The sequence below is a fragment of the Nyctibius grandis genome, unplaced genomic scaffold (genome assembly GCF_013368605.1).
Source record: "Nyctibius grandis isolate bNycGra1 unplaced genomic scaffold, bNycGra1.pri scaffold_97_arrow_ctg1, whole genome shotgun sequence".
NCBI lineage: Eukaryota > Metazoa > Chordata > Aves > Nyctibiiformes > Nyctibiidae > Nyctibius > Nyctibius grandis.
This window is the reverse complement of record NW_027167617.1, coordinates 33,364-51,721: the sequence shown is the minus strand read 5'-3', so window position 1 is coordinate 51,721 and position 18,358 is coordinate 33,364.

The window sequence follows — 18,358 nt, the reverse complement described above, 5'->3', positions numbered from 1 at the left end:
AGCCTGCCCTGATGCACAGGGTTGTTCTTTCCCCCAATGAGGACTGGCTACTTCTCCTTGTAAAAGTTCCAGAGGTTTCTGTTGGTCAAATCGTGGAGTTTCTCAAGGTCCCCTGGACTGAAGCCCCATTTGGTCAGCTGGCAATGCCTGTGTGCAGATGGCTCACCCTGATTGTGGTGTCTCTCACGAGATAACAGCATGAGGAGCTGCAGGGCACTGCAGACCCACGTAGGAATTGCCATGAACACAATCTCCACCAAAGGAGGGGACAAAGCAAGCAACAGCAGGTCAGCAGAGAAAGGGTAAATGAGAGTTGGGTGTTTGTATGCAAGGCTGTATTAGTGGAAAATGTAGACCTTTATGGACAAGGAGACCTCCAGAAGCTGGTCTTAGACCCTCTGTCTCTCTGGGAGCTGACCCCATGATCCTCTTATCCCCTCAGTTTCTCCACACAGAGACAAACACACACACACAACTTGCTCTCTCTAGCACAGCAGCACAGAACCATCGAGGCTGGAAGGCAGCCAGCTTCTACCTTCTCTCTTCTTCCTCTTCATGCTTGTTTTTTGTCAAGACCTCCTTTCTCATTCGTGCCAGCCTCCTGTCACCTTCTCTGGACTTTCTGCATGTCGGCATGGACCATTCTGGAGCTTGAAGAGGAGATCCTGAGCCATCAGCTCTCTGCACCCCTCTTCTCTGCAGGGCCGTATCCCATGGGATTGTTCCAAGCAGGTTCTGTGGTAGGCCAAAGCCTGCTCTCCTCAAGTCCTGCTCTTGGCCTTGTTCCCTTCTCTCAGGATCTGACACTCTACTTTCTCACCACTGACTCTTCCATCCTTGACTACATCTTCCTTGTTTGTAAGTGTGAAGTCCCGCAGGGCACCTCACCTCACTGGCTCTTCTTGTTTCCACTCTGCTCCCACCAGCGAGTAGGCTTGGGGGCAGCGAGGGAACTTGGTAGAACTCCCGTGTGAATTGTGGTCAAATGGATGGTGACCTGTGGATAAGTTCACACTGGAGGTACATCAACTGAGGGGGAGTTACCTTTCACTAAACCCATGCCAGAACATCTACACCGCTGTAGGGACTGTGACGAGTCACCCACAGGGAGCAGGTACACCTCTGAAGGACTGTGGCCTGTGGATACACCTACACAGGAACAACCACCAGGTTCCTTCTCTTCCAAGGGTCCCAGTTCTCTCAAGTTACCCTCATATGAGGGATGCCCTTTGTGACCCTTCACTGGACTCTCTCCAGTTGCTCCATCTCTCTCTTGTACTGGGGAGCCCAGAACTGGACACAGTCATCATAGGCAGCCAACATGGTGAAAGGCCTCGAGGGCAAGACTGAAGAGGAGTGGCTGAGGTCACTTGGCTTGTTCTGCTTGGAGAAGTGAAGGCTGAGGGGTGACCTCACTGCAGTCTATAAATTCCTCAAAGGGTGCAGCAGAGGGGGAGGTGCTGATCTCCTCTCTCTGGTGACCAGGAATGGGACACGAGGAAATGGAATGAGGCTGTGTTAGAGGAACTTCAGACTGGACGTTAGGAAAAGGTTCTTCACTGAGAGGTGGTTGGTCACTGGAACAGGCTCCACAGAGAAGTGGTGATGGCACCAAGCCTGTCAGAGTTCAAGGAGCATCTGGACGATGACCTTAGTCATATGGCTTAGTTTTAGGAAGTCCTGTGAGGAGCAGGGATCTGGACTCGATGATCCTTATGGGTCCCTTCCAACTTGAGATATTCTACAATTTGATGATCCTTGGTGCTACTAAAAGGCATTTAGAGGAGAACGTAACCATCAGGGACAGTCAACATGGGTTCAAAAAGTCCTGTTTAACCAATTTCAGATCTTCTATGATTCTATGAGTTGTTCCTTCAGGTTCCTCTCAGCTTGCCAGCTGCTGCTGTTTTGAGCTTCAGGTAGTTAAGAGATGTCCTGTCTTTCAGCAGTCTAATTGTCTCCTTAGCCAGCTCTTTAATTATGTTTATATCTATTTTTTGTTATCTCTCTCTCTAAAACATTTCTCATAAGATCATCCCTTGTAGAAAGGTGACCTCATGAGAGGCAGCTTGTCCTCAGCATGTGGTTACAGAGTCTGGTTTATTGTGTATGAAAACCTATCACGCTTTAGTTTTCTTTTCATGCAAATAAGAATTCTTCTTCTGGGCCTGTGTGCAGCCAGTTCTCCAAGGAGAGCAGGTGGGAGGTGGTGCAATGGAGCTGTAACATCCAGCTGCAAACTTGGGTGGAGAAGTCTGATGTAAGGAACAGTGACCTAAGTCCCAGGTGGCCAATGACAGAAATGGTGGGGCTGGGGAGGTGAGGAGCAAAGTTGTCCACGCAGTGTGAGACCTCAAGTAGGATTATCTTCCAAGCTGCTAGGAGAATGCTTCTATCACCTCTTCTTTAAACTGAAAAATAATAAAAAATATAATTTAAAATAAAATAAATCATTTTTATTTGATGCACTTTGAAATCTTCCTCCTTAACGACACTGTGAAACCTCTCTAATTAGCTGTACAAGTCTTGAAGACTTGAAGAAAATTAGTGGAAAGGAAACAGCTCATTAGGTCTTCCTCTATTTTAATGAGCCCCATGGTGTGTTTGGTGCTGAGTCCCTGAACCTCAGGCACTGCGAGAAGGTTGAAGAAACTGCTCAAGAAGTCAGAAGCAAAACTCAAAGTACCTGGAAGTATTAATGGCCCCCACTGGAGGCCATTACTGCCAAAGCCTCCCCAAGGACTCGTTAGAGCAGATAATTGGAGGCTGTGATTGCAGGTAGGCAAAGGCCCTGTGCAGGTGGCCACAGCCATGGCCAAGGGGACAAAGCCCTCAGTCCTGTTGACCCTTTTATTCTGGCCAGAGCCCTTGGCCATCTCTCCTGCAGGCTGTCCTACACTGTCCCATGCCTGCACCTCTTTCCCTCCAGGCTGCAGACACCCATCTTGGCTTCCCACCTAGCTCTCACCCCAGCATTTCTACACCTTCAGTGGTGTCTCTCCATTCTTGCTGCCTGTTCCTTGAAACACAAAGCCATGGGCTGATCCAGACTCCCTCTGGGTGACCTCTTGCACCACCAGGCTACCCTTTGAGTGGGATTTCCTTTTCGTCTCCTCCAGTCTGAACCTTCCAAGCTGCACTTTCTTGAGTTTTCCTTCTCTTCCCACTACTAAGAAAAGCTTCATCATCTCTGAAACCACCCTTCAAGGTGGTGCAGGCTACCACTGTAGTACCCTGAGCCTCCACTTCACCAGGCTAAAGAAGCCCAGGGCCCTCAGCCTCTCCTCAGGGGCTCCAAATCCCATCCTGAGAGGTCTCATCTAGAACCTCTTCAGTTCCTCCCCATTCCTCCAGACCTGGGAGCCCCACACCCAGACACACTAGTCCAGATATCACCACACCAGTGCTGAGTCAAGAGGGATGATAACTCCTGTCTGGGTGGCCACACTCCTCCCAGTGCAGCCCTGTATGCAGTTGGCCTTACTAACTGTGAGCACGCACCACTCCTATGGCATCCCTCGCAACACCCAGGCCCTTCTCCTCAGGGTCACTCCTGAGCTGCTCAGGTCCCAGAGTGCCCTCATGTCTGGGGTTACTCTGCCCCCAAAAAAGGACTTGCAACTTCTCCTTGTAGAGCTTCCTGAGGCTTCTGTTGACAAACCCAAGACTTTCTCAAGGTCCCCCTGGAGTGAAGCTCTGTTTGTACAGATGGCCCACCAAAGTTGTGGTGCCTCTGAGTAGATCACAGCATGAGGAATTGTAGGACACTAGAGATGATAGAAGGAGGTACTAGATTAATGGAACTGCTGACCTAGGTAGGAATTCTCATGGCTCAAGCTCAGAAACCCCAAATGAAGGTACCAAAAAAGGCAAGGGAGGAGAGGGGACAGAGAGGGGGGCTGTTTGCATGGGGTGGTACAAGGATGGTCAACGGGAAGAAATTGTGAGTGGGAAGAGAGGAAAAAAGGAAAGAAAAGGTGAAGGAAAGGAAATGATCAGGGGTGTTGGGGGCTACCTGCCAAGCAGCCCTGCATGTGAGCTACAATGATGGAGTCTAGGCTTGAAGGGGGAGGAGGATAACACCCAGCGTGCTGGAAACGAGTCTAGGGGTGGAATGGCAGAGCTGGGGGAGGAACTGATAGCCCAGCTGAGTGCATCTCCACCAACGCACACCATGGGTAACAAACAGGAGGAGCTGGAGGTCATTGTGCAGCAGGAAAGATATCACGTAGTCACCATCATGGAAACGTGGTGGGATGACTGGCATGACTGGAGTGCTGTAATGGGTGGCCACAAGCTTTTCAGAAGGGACAGGAGAGGAAAGAGAGGCGGTGGGGTGGCTTTGTGCCTCAGGGAGAGTTTTGATTGTATGGAGCTTAAGGATAATGACAATAAGGTTGAGTGCCTATGGGTAAGAATCAGGGGGAAGGCCAGCAAGGCAGATGTCCTGGTGGGAGTCGGTTATAGACCACCCAACCAGGATGAAGAGGCAGATGAACTGTTCTACCAGCAGCTGGCTGATGTTTCATGATCACTAGCCCTTGTTCTAGTAGGAGACTTTAATTTGCCAGATGTCTGCTGGAAACTCAACTGAGAGAAAAGGAGGCAGTCTAGGAGGTTCCTGGAGTGTGTGAAGATGACCTCCTAACACAACTGGTTAGTGAGCCCACCACGGGAGGTGCCCCTCTAGACCTGCTGTCTCCACCCAAGGATACTGAGGGACCTGGCAGAAGACCTTTCTAAGTCGCTCTCCAATATTTATTATCAGTCCTGGTTAAGTGGGGAGGTCCCAGATGACTGGAGGCTGGCCAATGTGACGCCCATCCACGAGAAGGTCGGAAGGAGGATCCTGGGAACTACAGGCCTATCAGCCTGACCTCAGTGCCGGGGAAGGTCATGGAAGAGATCATCTTGAGTGCAATCACACAGCACCCAGAGGACAACCAGGGGATCAGGCCCAGTCAGCATGGGTTTAGGAAAGGCAGGTCCTGCCTGACCAACCCGATCTCTTTTTATGACAAGGTATGAGGGAAAGGCTGTGGATGTAGAATACTTGGACTTCAGCAAAGCCTTTGATACTGTCTCCAATGGCATTCTTCTGGACAAGCTGGTAGCCCACGGCTTGGACAGGTTCACCCTTCTCTGGGTTAAGAACTGACTGGATGGCCGGGCCCAGAGAGTGGTGGTGAATGGTACTGCGTGCAGCTGGCATCCGATCACTAGTGGTGTCCCCCAGGGCTGAGTACTACACCCAGTCCTGTTTAGTATCTTTACTGATGATCTGGATGAGGGTATCAAGTGCACCCTCAGTAAATTTGCAGGTGACACCAAGTTGGGTGGGAGTGTTGATGTGCCAGAGGGTAGGAAGGCTCTGCAGAGGGATCTGGACAGGTTGGATAGATGGGCCAAGACCAATGGTATAAGTTCAACGAGGCCAAGTGTCGGGTCTTACACTTCGGCCACAACAACCCCATGCAGCGCTACAGGCTGGGGGAAGAGTGGTTGGAAAGCAGCCTGGTGGAAAAGGACCTGGAGTTGTTGGTCGATGACCAGCTGAATGTGAGCCAGCAGTGTGCCCAGGTGGCCAAGAAGGCCAACGGCATCCTGGCTTGTATCAGCCACAGTGTGGCCAGCAGGAGTAGGGAAGTGATCGTCCCTCTCTACTCAGCACTGGTGAGGCCACACCTTGAATCCTGTGTCCAGTTCTGGGCCCCGCACTTCAAGAAAGACCTTGAGGTGTTGGAGCGAGTGCAGAGGAGGGCGACCAAGCTGGTGAAGGGTCTGGAGGGTCTGACCTACGAGGAACGGCTGAGGGAGCTGGGGGTGTTTAGCCTGGAGAAGAGGAGGCTCAGAGGTGACCTTAGTGCAGTCTACAACTACCTGAAGGGAGGTTGTAGTGAAGTGGGAGTTGGCCTCTTCTCCCGGGCAACTAGCGATAGGACAAGAGGACACAGCCTCAAGCTTGGCCAGGGGAGGTTCAGGTTAGACATTAGGAAGCATTTCTTCTCAGAAAAGGTCATTGGACTTTGGAATGGGCTGCCCAGGGAGGTGGTGGAGTCACCATCCCTGGAGGTGTTTAAGAAAAGCCTGGACATGGCACTTAGTGCCCTGGTCTAGTTGACACAGTGGTGTTAGGTCCAAGGTTGGACTCGATGATCCCAGAGGGCTCTTCCAACCTGATTGATTCTGTGGTTCTGTGATTCTCTCCACCCCAGGAGCCCAGCCCAGCTCAGCAGCAGAGGGACCAGCCCAAGGTGTCTCTTCCTCTGTCCCCTCTGGGCTCCTTCCAGGTGGCCCTGGGGCTCCTGGGGAACCTGCTGTGAAACAGGCTGAAGGAAACAGTGATGTTGCACACTGAGGATCTTGGACACTTGGTACCAGGTTTTCTTAAGACAAGTCAGAGCTTGGTCTGGAACCTCACCTGAGGTGCCACAGCAAATGTGCACCAATGCCCTCAGGCGGGGCCATAGCCAGGACCAGCTGGAGCCTGTGCTTTTTGACATCCATGGAGTAACTGTCATGGCATGGTGGGACAAGTGACCCAGCTTGGGGTGCTGCAATGGGTGGGTACAGGCTTTTCAGGAGAGACAGGCTGGAAGGATGAGGAGTGAGGTTCCCTCAAAGTGAAGACGTTGCTTGGATGTATGGAGTTCCTCTATGTGTGAGTGACAGGTTGGGTTAGCGCTTGTGAGTGAGGGTCAGAGGAGGGGCCAGTAGAGGTGGCATCATGGTGGGAGACGAGGAACCTGCAGTCAGCGTGTGGGCATAATCTTTTCTAAGAACTCCAAGGATGTGTGTGGATGTAGAAGCCTGGGCCTCACTGGAGACTTTAGGGGCCCTGGCATTTTCTGGAAGGGGAACACAGCAGGATGCAAACAGCCCAGGTGGCTTCTGGAGTGTCTTGGGAGAACTTCTTGGGCCAGCGAGGGCAATGCAAACCTGGATGTGATACTTGCCAGCGAGGCAGAGCTGGTGAAGGAACAGAAGGTCAGGGTAAGCCTTGGCTGTTGTGACCCTGAAGTAGGGGGGTCCGAGCTCTCAAGTAGAGTGAAGAAGAAAAATTGGAGCCTGTAGATTGTGGATGTTAGAGTTAAATGTCTGAAGTTGTATCTACATAGAGGGAGAGAAAGTGCCATGTTCTTGCTGGTCCATGTCCATGGACTGTGAAACAATAATTTACAAAGTTCTGAAAATGAAGACTTCTCACACCCTTACTCTAACGAGGTGTTTTCTGCGTATGTTTCAACTTCTGCCTAACATCTTCATAGAATGGTTTGGGTCAGAAGGACCTCAAAGATCGTGTAGTTCCAGCCCCCGTGCCGTGAGCAGGGACACCTTCCACTAGACCAGGTTGCTCAAAGCCCCATCCAACCTGGCCTTAAACAGTCAGTGAGGGGACATCCACAGCTTCTCTGGGCAACCTGGGCCAGTGTCTCACCACCCTCACAGGAATGAGTTTCTTCCTGTTATCTCATCTAAATCTCCCCTCTTCCAGTTTAAAACCATTCCCTCCTCGTCCTATCACTACATGCCCTTGTAAAAAGTCCCTCTCCATCTTTCCTGTAGGTCCCTGAAGGTACTGGAAGGTGCTAGAAGGTCTTCCCTGAGTCTTCTCTTCTCCAGGGTGAACAAGCCCAACTCTCTCAGCCTGTCTTCACAGCAGAGGTGCTCCAGCGCTCTCATCATCTTCATGGCCTCCTCTGGACTTGCTCCAACAGCTCCATGTCTTTCTTATGTTGGAGGCCCCAGAGCTGGACACAGTACTCTAGGTGGGGTCTCATGAGAGCGGAGTAGAGGATCAGAATCACCTCCCTCGCCCTGCTGGCCACGTTGCTTTTGATGCAGCCCAGGATACGGTTGGCTTTCGGGGCTGCAAGCACCCATTGCCAGCTCACGTTGAGCTTCTCATCAACCATCATCCCCAAGTCCTTCTCCTCAGGGCTGCTCTCAATCCATTCTCCGCCCAGCTCGTAGTTATGCTTGGGATTGCCCTGAACCACGTGCAAGACCTTGTTGAACTTCATGCAGCTGAACTCCATCTTCCTTCAGGGGTTGATGCAGTTGCCCACACAGAGGTTTCCACCACCAGGAGTAGCTGAAGCCCACACGTGGTACTGGGAAATGTGACCCAGGGCTGACAGGAGCCTTTCTGGAAGAGGAGCTGGTGGACAGGTAGACCAAAGCATCTCAGTGGAGACAACTCATCTCTCTCCCTTGAGTAGAAAGGGAAGCTTGGAGATCGCACCCAGCTGTCCAGCGTTGGAGGAGAATGAGCAATGGGTGAGTTTAGATGCTTCAGAGTGGACTTGAAGAGTCGGTGCAGGTGCCTGTGGTGACATCGGTGGCTGAGTAGGTGACAGGGGAGGAGCAGGCCCTGGCTTCTGCAGCTCATTCTGATGTCACTGATGGCTGATTGGGCGCTAGGACAGAAGCCCGCCCCTGATTTATTCTGCTTCCTGGGAGGCCCTCCTAGCCAATAGGAGCGGAGCAGGACCCTGGGATGTGCAGCTGCTCGTGGTGTCCCTGGTGGCTCTGTACGTGTCAGGGCAGGAGCCTGCAGCTGGGGTGTGCAGGGGGCGATAGGGCTGGAGCCGGAACCTTCTACGTGCGGGTGCACGTGATGTCATGGGTGGGTGAGCAGCTCTTAGGGCAGTAGCATGCAGCTGCCTTCTGGAAGCCCTGGGCTCCCAGTAACACCAGTGCTCCCAGTAACAGCAGTGCTCCAAGTAACCCCAGAGCTCTCAGTAACTTCAGGGCTCCCAGTAATCCAAGTGTTCCCAGTTACCCCAGGCCTCCCAGTAACAGCAGTGCTCCCAGTAACCCCAGAGCTCTCAGTAACTTCAGGGCTCCCAGTAATCCCAGTGTTCCCAGTAACCCCAGGCCTCCCAGTAACATCAGTGCTCCCACTAAACCCAGGGCTCCCAGTAAAACCAGTGTGCCCAGTAACATCAGTGCTCCCAGTACCCCTAGTGCTTCCAGTCTGCCCAGTTACCCCATTGCTCCCATTCCCCCCAGGGCTCCTTGTAACCCCAGTGCTCCCTGTAACACCAGCACTCCCAGTAACACCAGCACGCCCAGTAAGACCAGGGCAACCAGTAACAATAGTGCGCCCTGTAACATCAGTGCTCCCAGCGTGCCCAGTTAGAAGAGTGCTTGTGGTAACATCAGTGCTCCCAGTAACACCAGGGCTCCCAGTGCTACCAGGTACCACAATCCTCCCAGTAACCCCATGGTGCACAGTAACACCAGGGTGCCCATTAACACCAGGCCACCCAGTAACACCAATGTGGCCAGTAACACCAGTTCTCCCAGTAACCCCCGGGCTTCCAGTCTACTCTGTAATCCCAGTGCTCCCAGTAACCCCAGTGCGCCCAATAATCCCAGTAACAGCAGTGCTCTCAGTAACCCCATTGCCCCCAGTGCTTCCATCAACCCCAGTGCTCCAAGGGCTCCCAGTAACCCCAGGCTCCCAGTACCCCAGTTCTCCCAGTCTGCTCAGTAACCCTAGAACAACAAGTAACTCCAGTGCACCCAATAAACCCAGTGTTCCCAGTAACCCCAGTGCACCCAGTAACACCAGGGCGCTCAGGATGCCAAGTAACACACTTGCACCCAGTAACACAAGGACTCCCAGTACCACCAGGGCTCCCAGTAAAACATGGGTGCCCAATAACACCAGTGCTCCCAGTACTCCCATTAAAAGCAGTGCTGACGCTAACACCAGGGCTTTCAGTCTCCTCTGTAACCCCAGTGCTCCCAGTAACACCACTGTGCCCAGTAACACCAGGGCTCCAAGTAACACCAGCACCCCCAGGAACACCAGTGTGCCCTGTAACACCAGTGTGCCCAGTAACCCCAGGGTGCCCAGGAATACCAGTGCTCCCAGTAACACCAGTGCAGCCAGTAACACCAGGGTTCCCAGTAACCCCAGGGTGCCCAGGAATACCAGTGCTCCCAGTAACACCAGTGCAGCCAGTAACCCCAGTGCTCCCAGTAACCCCAGGGCACCCAGGAATACCAGTGCTCCCAGTAACACCAGTGCAGCCAGTAACACCAGGGTTCCCAGTAACCCCAGGGTGCCCAGGAATACCAGTGCTCCCAGTAACACCAGTGCAGCCAGTAACACCAGGGTTCCCAGTAGCACCAGTGCTCCCAGTCTGGCATAACCCCGGTGCGCCCAGTAACCCCAGGGCGCCCAGTAACCCCAGTGCGCCCAGTACGACCAGCACTCCCAGGAACACCAGAGCTACCACTAAACCTGGTGCTCCCAGTAACACCAGTGTGCCCAGTAAAACCAGGGCTCCCAGTAACACCAGCGCCCCAAGTAACACCAGCACCCCCAGGAACACCAGTGTGCCCTGTAACACCAGGGTGCCCAGTAACCCCAGTGCTCCCAGTCACCCCAGGGTGCCCAGGAATACCAGTGCTCCCAGTAACACCGGTGCAGCCAGTAAAACCAGGGTTCCCAGTAACCCCAGGGTGTCCAGGAATACCAGTGCTCCCAGTAACACCAGTGCAGCCAGTAACCCCAGTGCTCCCAGTAACCCCAGGGCGCCCAGGAATACTAGTGCTCCCAGTAACACCAGTGCAGCCAGTAAAACCAGGGTTCCCAGTAACCCCAGGGCGCCCAGGAATACCAGTGCTCCCAGTAACACCAGTGCAGCCAGTAACACCAGGGTTCCCAGTAACCCCAGGGTGCCCAGGAATACCAGTGCTCCCAGTAACACCAGTGCAGCCAGTAAAACCAGGGTTCCCAGTAACCCCAGGGTGCCCAGGAATACCAGTGCTCCCAGTAACACCAGTGCAGCCAGTAACACCAGGGTTCCCAGTAACCCCAGGGTGCCCAGGAATACCAGTGCTCCCAGTAACACCAGTGCAACCAGTAAAACCAGGGTTCCCAGTAGCACCAGTGCTCGCAGTCTGGCATAACCCCGGTGCGCCCAGTAACCCCAGGGCGCCCAGTAACCCCAGTGCTCCCAGTAACCCCAGGGTGCCCAGGAATACCAGTGCTCCCAGTAACACCAGTGCAACCAGTAAAACCAGGGTTCCCAGTGACCCCAAGGCGCCTAGGAATACCAGTGCTCCCAGTAACACCAGTGCAACCAGTAAAACCAGGGTTCCCAGTAACCCCAGGGCGCCCAGGAATACCAGTGCTCCCAGTAACACTGGTGCAACCAGTAACACCAGGGTTCCCAGTAACCCCAAGGCGCCTAGGAATACCAGTGCTCCCAGTAACACCAGTGCAGCCAGTAAAACCAGGGTTCCCAGTAACCCCAGGGTGCCCAGGAATACCAATGCTCCCAGTAACACCAGTGCAGCCAGTAACCCCAGTGCTCCCAGTAACCCCAGGGTGCCCAGGAATACCAGTGCTCCCAGTAACACCAGTGCAGCCAGTAAAACCAGGGTTCCCAGTAGCACCAGTGCTCCCAGTCTGGCATAACCCCGGTGCGCCCAGTAACCCCAGGGCGCCCAGTACCACCAGCAGTCCCAGGAACACCAGAGCTACCAGTAAACCTGGTGCTCCCAGTAACACCAGTGTGCCCAGTAAAACCAGTGCTCCCAGTAACACCAGGGCTCCAAGTAACACCAGCACCCCCAGGAACACCAGTGCTCCCAGTAACACCAGGGTGCCCAGTAACACCAGGGTTCCCAGTAACCCCAGGGTGCCCAGGAATACCAGTGCTCCCAGTAACACCAGTGCAGCCAGTAAAACCAGGGTTCCCAGTAGCACCAGTGCTCCCAGTCTGGCATAACCCCGGTGCGCCCAGTAACCCCAGTGCTCCCAGTAACCCCAGTGCGCCCAGTACGACCAGCACTCCCAGGAACACCAGTGTGCCCTGTAACACCAGTGCTCCCAGTAACACCAGGGTTCCCAGTAACCCCAGCGCTCCCAGTAACCCCAGGGTGCCCAGGAATACCAGTGCTCCCAGTAACACCAGTGCAGCCAGTAAAACCAGGGTTGCCAGTAACCCCAGGGTGCCCAGGAATACCAGTGCTCCCAGTAACACCAGTGCAGCCAGTAACACCAGGGTTCCCAGTAGCACCAGTGCTCCCAGTCTGGCATAACCCCAGTGTGCCCAGTAACCCCAGGGTGCCCAGGAATACCAGTGCTCCCAGTAAAACCAGTGCTCCCAGTAACACCAGGGTTCCCAGTAACCCCAGGGTGCCCAGGAATACCAGTGCTCCCAGTAACACCAGTGCAGCCAGTAACACCAGGGTTCCCAGTAGCACCAGTACTCCCAGTCTGGCATAACCCCGGTGCGCCCAGTAACCCCAGGGCGCCCAGTAACCCCAGTGCGCCCAGTACGACCAGCACTCCCAGGAACACCAGAGCTACCACTAAACCTGGTGCTCCCAGTAACACCAGTGCAGCCAGTAAAACCAGGGATCCCAGTAACACCAGGGAGGGGGAGCCCGGAGCCCCATGGTTGTTGGGGCTGTGAAAGGGCTGACATGGGACGATTACAGCCAGCAATAGCTTTTAAGGCCTGCACCTTTGTTGTGGGAGCAATCTGCGGACGTTCGCATTTTGGAGCCTGGCTCTCGGCTCGGCTTTTTCTCGGTCACAGGGTGAAACGTTTGGACTTTTGGGTAGGTAAAGAAGCCCGGAGCCCCATGGTTGTTGGGGCTGTGAAAGGGCTGACATGGGACGACTACAGCCAGCAATAGCTTTTAAGGCCTGCACCTTTGTTGTGGGAGCAATCTGCGGACGTTCGCATTTTGGAGCCTGGCTCTCGGCTCGGCTTTTTCTCGGTCACAGGGTGAAACGTTTGGACTTTTGGGTAGGTAAAGAAGCCCGGAGCCCCATGGTTGTTGGGGCTGTGAAAGGGCTGACATGGGACGACTACAGCCAGCAATAGCTTTTAAGGCCTGCACCTTTGTTGTGGGAGCAATCTGCGGACGTTCGCATTTTGGAGCCTGGCTCTCGGCTCGGCTTTTTCTCGGTCACAGGGTGAAACGTTTGGACTTTTGGGTAGGTAAAGAAGCCCGGAGCCCCATGGTTGTTGGGGCTGTGAAAGGGCTGACATGGGACGACTACAGCCAGCAATAGCTTTTAAGGCCTGCACCTTTGTTGTGGGAGCAATCTGCGGACGTTCGCATTTTGGAGCCTGGCTCTCGGCTCGGCTTTTTCTCGGTCACAGGGTGAAACGTTTGGACTTTTGGGTAGGTAAAGAAGCCCGGAGCCCCATGGTTGTTGGGGCTGTGAAAGGGCTGACATGGGACGACTACAGCCAGCAATAGCTTTTAAGGCCTGCACCTTTGTTGTGGGAGCAATCTGCGGACGTTCGCATTTTGGAGCCTGGCTCTCGGCTCGGCTTTTTCTCGGTCACAGGGTGAAACGTTTGGACTTTTGGGTAGGTAAAGAAGCCCGGAGCCCCATGGTTGTTGGGGCTGTGAAAGGGCTGACATGGGACGACTACAGCCAGCAATAGCTTTTAAGGCCTGCACCTTTGTTGTGGGAGCAATCTGCGGACGTTCGCATTTTGGAGCCTGGCTCTCGGCTCGGCTTTTTCTCGGTCACAGGGTGAAACGTTTGGACTTTTGGGTAGGTAAAGAAGCCCGGAGCCCCATGGTTGTTGGGGCTGTGAAAGGGCTGACATGGGACGACTACAGCCAGCAATAGCTTTTAAGGCCTGCACCTTTGTTGTGGGAGCAATCTGCGGACGTTCGCATTTTGGAGCCTGGCTCTCGGCTCGGCTTTTTCTCGGTCACAGGGTGAAACGTTTGGACTTTTGGGTAGGTAAAGAAGCCCGGAGCCCCATGGTTGTTGGGGCTGTGAAAGGGCTGACATGGGACGACTACAGCCAGCAATAGCTTTTAAGGCCTGCACCTTTGTTGTGGGAGCAATCTGCGGACGTTCGCATTTTGGAGCCTGGCTCTCGGCTCGGCTTTTTCTCGGTCACAGGGTGAAACGTTTGGACTTTTGGGTAGGTAAAGAAGCCCGGAGCCCCATGGTTGTTGGGGCTGTGAAAGGGCTGACATGGGACGACTACAGCCAGCAATAGCTTTTAAGGCCTGCACCTTTGTTGTGGGAGCAATCTGCGGACGTTCGCATTTTGGAGCCTGGCTCTCGGCTCGGCTTTTTCTCGGTCACAGGGTGAAACGTTTGGACTTTTGGGTAGGTAAAGAAGCCCGGAGCCCCATGGTTGTTGGGGCTGTGAAAGGGCTGACATGGGACGACTACAGCCAGCAATAGCTTTTAAGGCCTGCACCTTTGTTGTGGGAGCAATCTGCGGACGTTCGCATTTTGGAGCCTGGCTCTCGGCTCGGCTTTTTCTCGGTCACAGGGTGAAACGTTTGGACTTTTGGGTAGGTAAAGAAGCCCGGAGCCCCATGGTTGTTGGGGCTGTGAAAGGGCTGACATGGGACGACTACAGCCAGCAATAGCTTTTAAGGCCTGCACCTTTGTTGTGGGAGCAATCTGCGGACGTTCGCATTTTGGAGCCTGGCTCTCGGCTCGGCTTTTTCTCGGTCACAGGGTGAAACGTTTGGACTTTTGGGTAGGTAAAGAAGCCCGGAGCCCCATGGTTGTTGGGGCTGTGAAAGGGCTGACATGGGACGACTACAGCCAGCAATAGCTTTTAAGGCCTGCACCTTTGTTGTGGGAGCAATCTGCGGACGTTCGCATTTTGGAGCCTGGCTCTCGGCTCGGCTTTTTCTCGGTCACAGGGTGAAACGTTTGGACTTTTGGGTAGGTAAAGAAGCCCGGAGCCCCATGGTTGTTGGGGCTGTGAAAGGGCTGACATGGGACGACTACAGCCAGCAATAGCTTTTAAGGCCTGCACCTTTGTTGTGGGAGCAATCTGCGGACGTTCGCATTTTGGAGCCTGGCTCTCGGCTCGGCTTTTTCTCGGTCACAGGGTGAAACGTTTGGACTTTTGGGTAGGTAAAGAAGCCCGGAGCCCCATGGTTGTTGGGGCTGTGAAAGGGCTGACATGGGACGACTACAGCCAGCAATAGCTTTTAAGGCCTGCACCTTTGTTGTGGGAGCAATCTGCGGACGTTCGCATTTTGGAGCCTGGCTCTCGGCTCGGCTTTTTCTCGGTCACAGGGTGAAACGTTTGGACTTTTGGGTAGGTAAAGAAGCCCGGAGCCCCATGGTTGTTGGGGCTGTGAAAGGGCTGACATGGGACGACTACAGCCAGCAATAGCTTTTAAGGCCTGCACCTTTGTTGTGGGAGCAATCTGCGGACGTTCGCATTTTGGAGCCTGGCTCTCGGCTCGGCTTTTTCTCGGTCACAGGGTGAAACGTTTGGACTTTTGGGTAGGTAAAGAAGCCCGGAGCCCCATGGTTGTTGGGGCTGTGAAAGGGCTGACATGGGACGACTACAGCCAGCAATAGCTTTTAAGGCCTGCACCTTTGTTGTGGGAGCAATCTGCGGACGTTCGCATTTTGGAGCCTGGCTCTCGGCTCGGCTTTTTCTCGGTCACAGGGTGAAACGTTTGGACTTTTGGGTAGGTAAAGAAGCCCGGAGCCCCATGGTTGTTGGGGCTGTGAAAGGGCTGACATGGGACGACTACAGCCAGCAATAGCTTTTAAGGCCTGCACCTTTGTTGTGGGAGCAATCTGCGGACGTTCGCATTTTGGAGCCTGGCTCTCGGCTCGGCTTTTTCTCGGTCACAGGGTGAAACGTTTGGACTTTTGGGTAGGTAAAGAAGCCCGGAGCCCCATGGTTGTTGGGGCTGTGAAAGGGCTGACATGGGACGACTACAGCCAGCAATAGCTTTTAAGGCCTGCACCTTTGTTGTGGGAGCAATCTGCGGACGTTCGCATTTTGGAGCCTGGCTCTCGGCTCGGCTTTTTCTCGGTCACAGGGTGAAACGTTTGGACTTTTGGGTAGGTAAAGAAGCCCGGAGCCCCATGGTTGTTGGGGCTGTGAAAGGGCTGACATGGGACGACTACAGCCAGCAATAGCTTTTAAGGCCTGCACCTTTGTTGTGGGAGCAATCTGCGGACGTTCGCATTTTGGAGCCTGGCTCTCGGCTCGGCTTTTTCTCGGTCACAGGGTGAAACGTTTGGACTTTTGGGTAGGTAAAGAAGCCCGGAGCCCCATGGTTGTTGGGGCTGTGAAAGGGCTGACATGGGACGACTACAGCCAGCAATAGCTTTTAAGGCCTGCACCTTTGTTGTGGGAGCAATCTGCGGACGTTCGCATTTTGGAGCCTGGCTCTCGGCTCGGCTTTTTCTCGGTCACAGGGTGAAACGTTTGGACTTTTGGGTAGGTAAAGAAGCCCGGAGCCCCATGGTTGTTGGGGCTGTGAAAGGGCTGACATGGGACGACTACAGCCAGCAATAGCTTTTAAGGCCTGCACCTTTGTTGTGGGAGCAATCTGCGGACGTTCGCATTTTGGAGCCTGGCTCTCGGCTCGGCTTTTTCTCGGTCACAGGGTGAAACGTTTGGACTTTTGGGTAGGTAAAGAAGCCCGGAGCCCCATGGTTGTTGGGGCTGTGAAAGGGCTGACATGGGACGACTACAGCCAGCAATAGCTTTTAAGGCCTGCACCTTTGTTGTGGGAGCAATCTGCGGACGTTCGCATTTTGGAGCCTGGCTCTCGGCTCGGCTTTTTCTCGGTCACAGGGTGAAACGTTTGGACTTTTGGGTAGGTAAAGAAGCCCGGAGCCCCATGGTTGTTGGGGCTGTGAAAGGGCTGACATGGGACGACTACAGCCAGCAATAGCTTTTAAGGCCTGCACCTTTGTTGTGGGAGCAATCTGCGGACGTTCGCATTTTGGAGCCTGGCTCTCGGCTCGGCTTTTTCTCGGTCACAGGGTGAAACGTTTGGACTTTTGGGTAGGTAAAGAAGCCCGGAGCCCCATGGTTGTTGGGGCTGTGAAAGGGCTGACATGGGACGACTACAGCCAGCAATAGCTTTTAAGGCCTGCACCTTTGTTGTGGGAGCAATCTGCGGACGTTCGCATTTTGGAGCCTGGCTCTCGGCTCGGCTTTTTCTCGGTCACAGGGTGAAACGTTTGGACTTTTGGGTAGGTAAAGAAGCCCGGAGCCCCATGGTTGTTGGGGCTGTGAAAGGGCTGACATGGGACGACTACAGCCAGCAATAGCTTTTAAGGCCTGCACCTTTGTTGTGGGAGCAATCTGCGGACGTTCGCATTTTGGAGCCTGGCTCTCGGCTCGGCTTTTTCTCGGTCACAGGGTGAAACGTTTGGACTTTTGGGTAGGTAAAGAAGCCCGGAGCCCCATGGTTGTTGGGGCTGTGAAAGGGCTGACATGGGACGACTACAGCCAGCAATAGCTTTTAAGGCCTGCACCTTTGTTGTGGGAGCAATCTGCGGACGTTCGCATTTTGGAGCCTGGCTCTCGGCTCGGCTTTTTCTCGGTCACAGGGTGAAACGTTTGGACTTTTGGGTAGGTAAAGAAGCCCGGAGCCCCATGGTTGTTGGGGCTGTGAAAGGGCTGACATGGGACGACTACAGCCAGCAATAGCTTTTAAGGCCTGCACCTTTGTTGTGGGAGCAATCTGCGGACGTTCGCATTTTGGAGCCTGGCTCTCGGCTCGGCTTTTTCTCGGTCACAGGGTGAAACGTTTGGACTTTTGGGTAGGTAAAGAAGCCCGGAGCCCCATGGTTGTTGGGGCTGTGAAAGGGCTGACATGGGACGACTACAGCCAGCAATAGCTTTTAAGGCCTGCACCTTTGTTGTGGGAGCAATCTGCGGACGTTCGCATTTTGGAGCCTGGCTCTCGGCTCGGCTTTTTCTCGGTCACAGGGTGAAACGTTTGGACTTTTGGGTAGGTAAAGAAGCCCGGAGCCCCATGGTTGTTGGGGCTGTGAAAGGGCTGACATGGGACGACTACAGCCAGCAATAGCTTTTAAGGCCTGCACCTTTGTTGTGGGAGCAATCTGCGGACGTTCGCATTTTGGAGCCTGGCTCTCGGCTCGGCTTTTTCTCGGTCACAGGGTGAAACGTTTGGACTTTTGGGTAGGTAAAGAAGCCCGGAGCCCCATGGTTGTTGGGGCTGTGAAAGGGCTGACATGGGACGACTACAGCCAGCAATAGCTTTTAAGGCCTGCACCTTTGTTGTGGGAGCAATCTGCGGACGTTCGCATTTTGGAGCCTGGCTCTCGGCTCGGCTTTTTCTCGGTCACAGGGTGAAACGTTTGGACTTTTGGGTAGGTAAAGAAGCCCGGAGCCCCATGGTTGTTGGGGCTGTGAAAGGGCTGACATGGGACGACTACAGCCAGCAATAGCTTTTAAGGCCTGCACCTTTGTTGTGGGAGCAATCTGCGGACGTTCGCATTTTGGAGCCTGGCTCTCGGCTCGGCTTTTTCTCGGTCACAGGGTGAAACGTTTGGACTTTTGGGTAGGTAAAGAAGCCCGGAGCCCCATGGTTGTTGGGG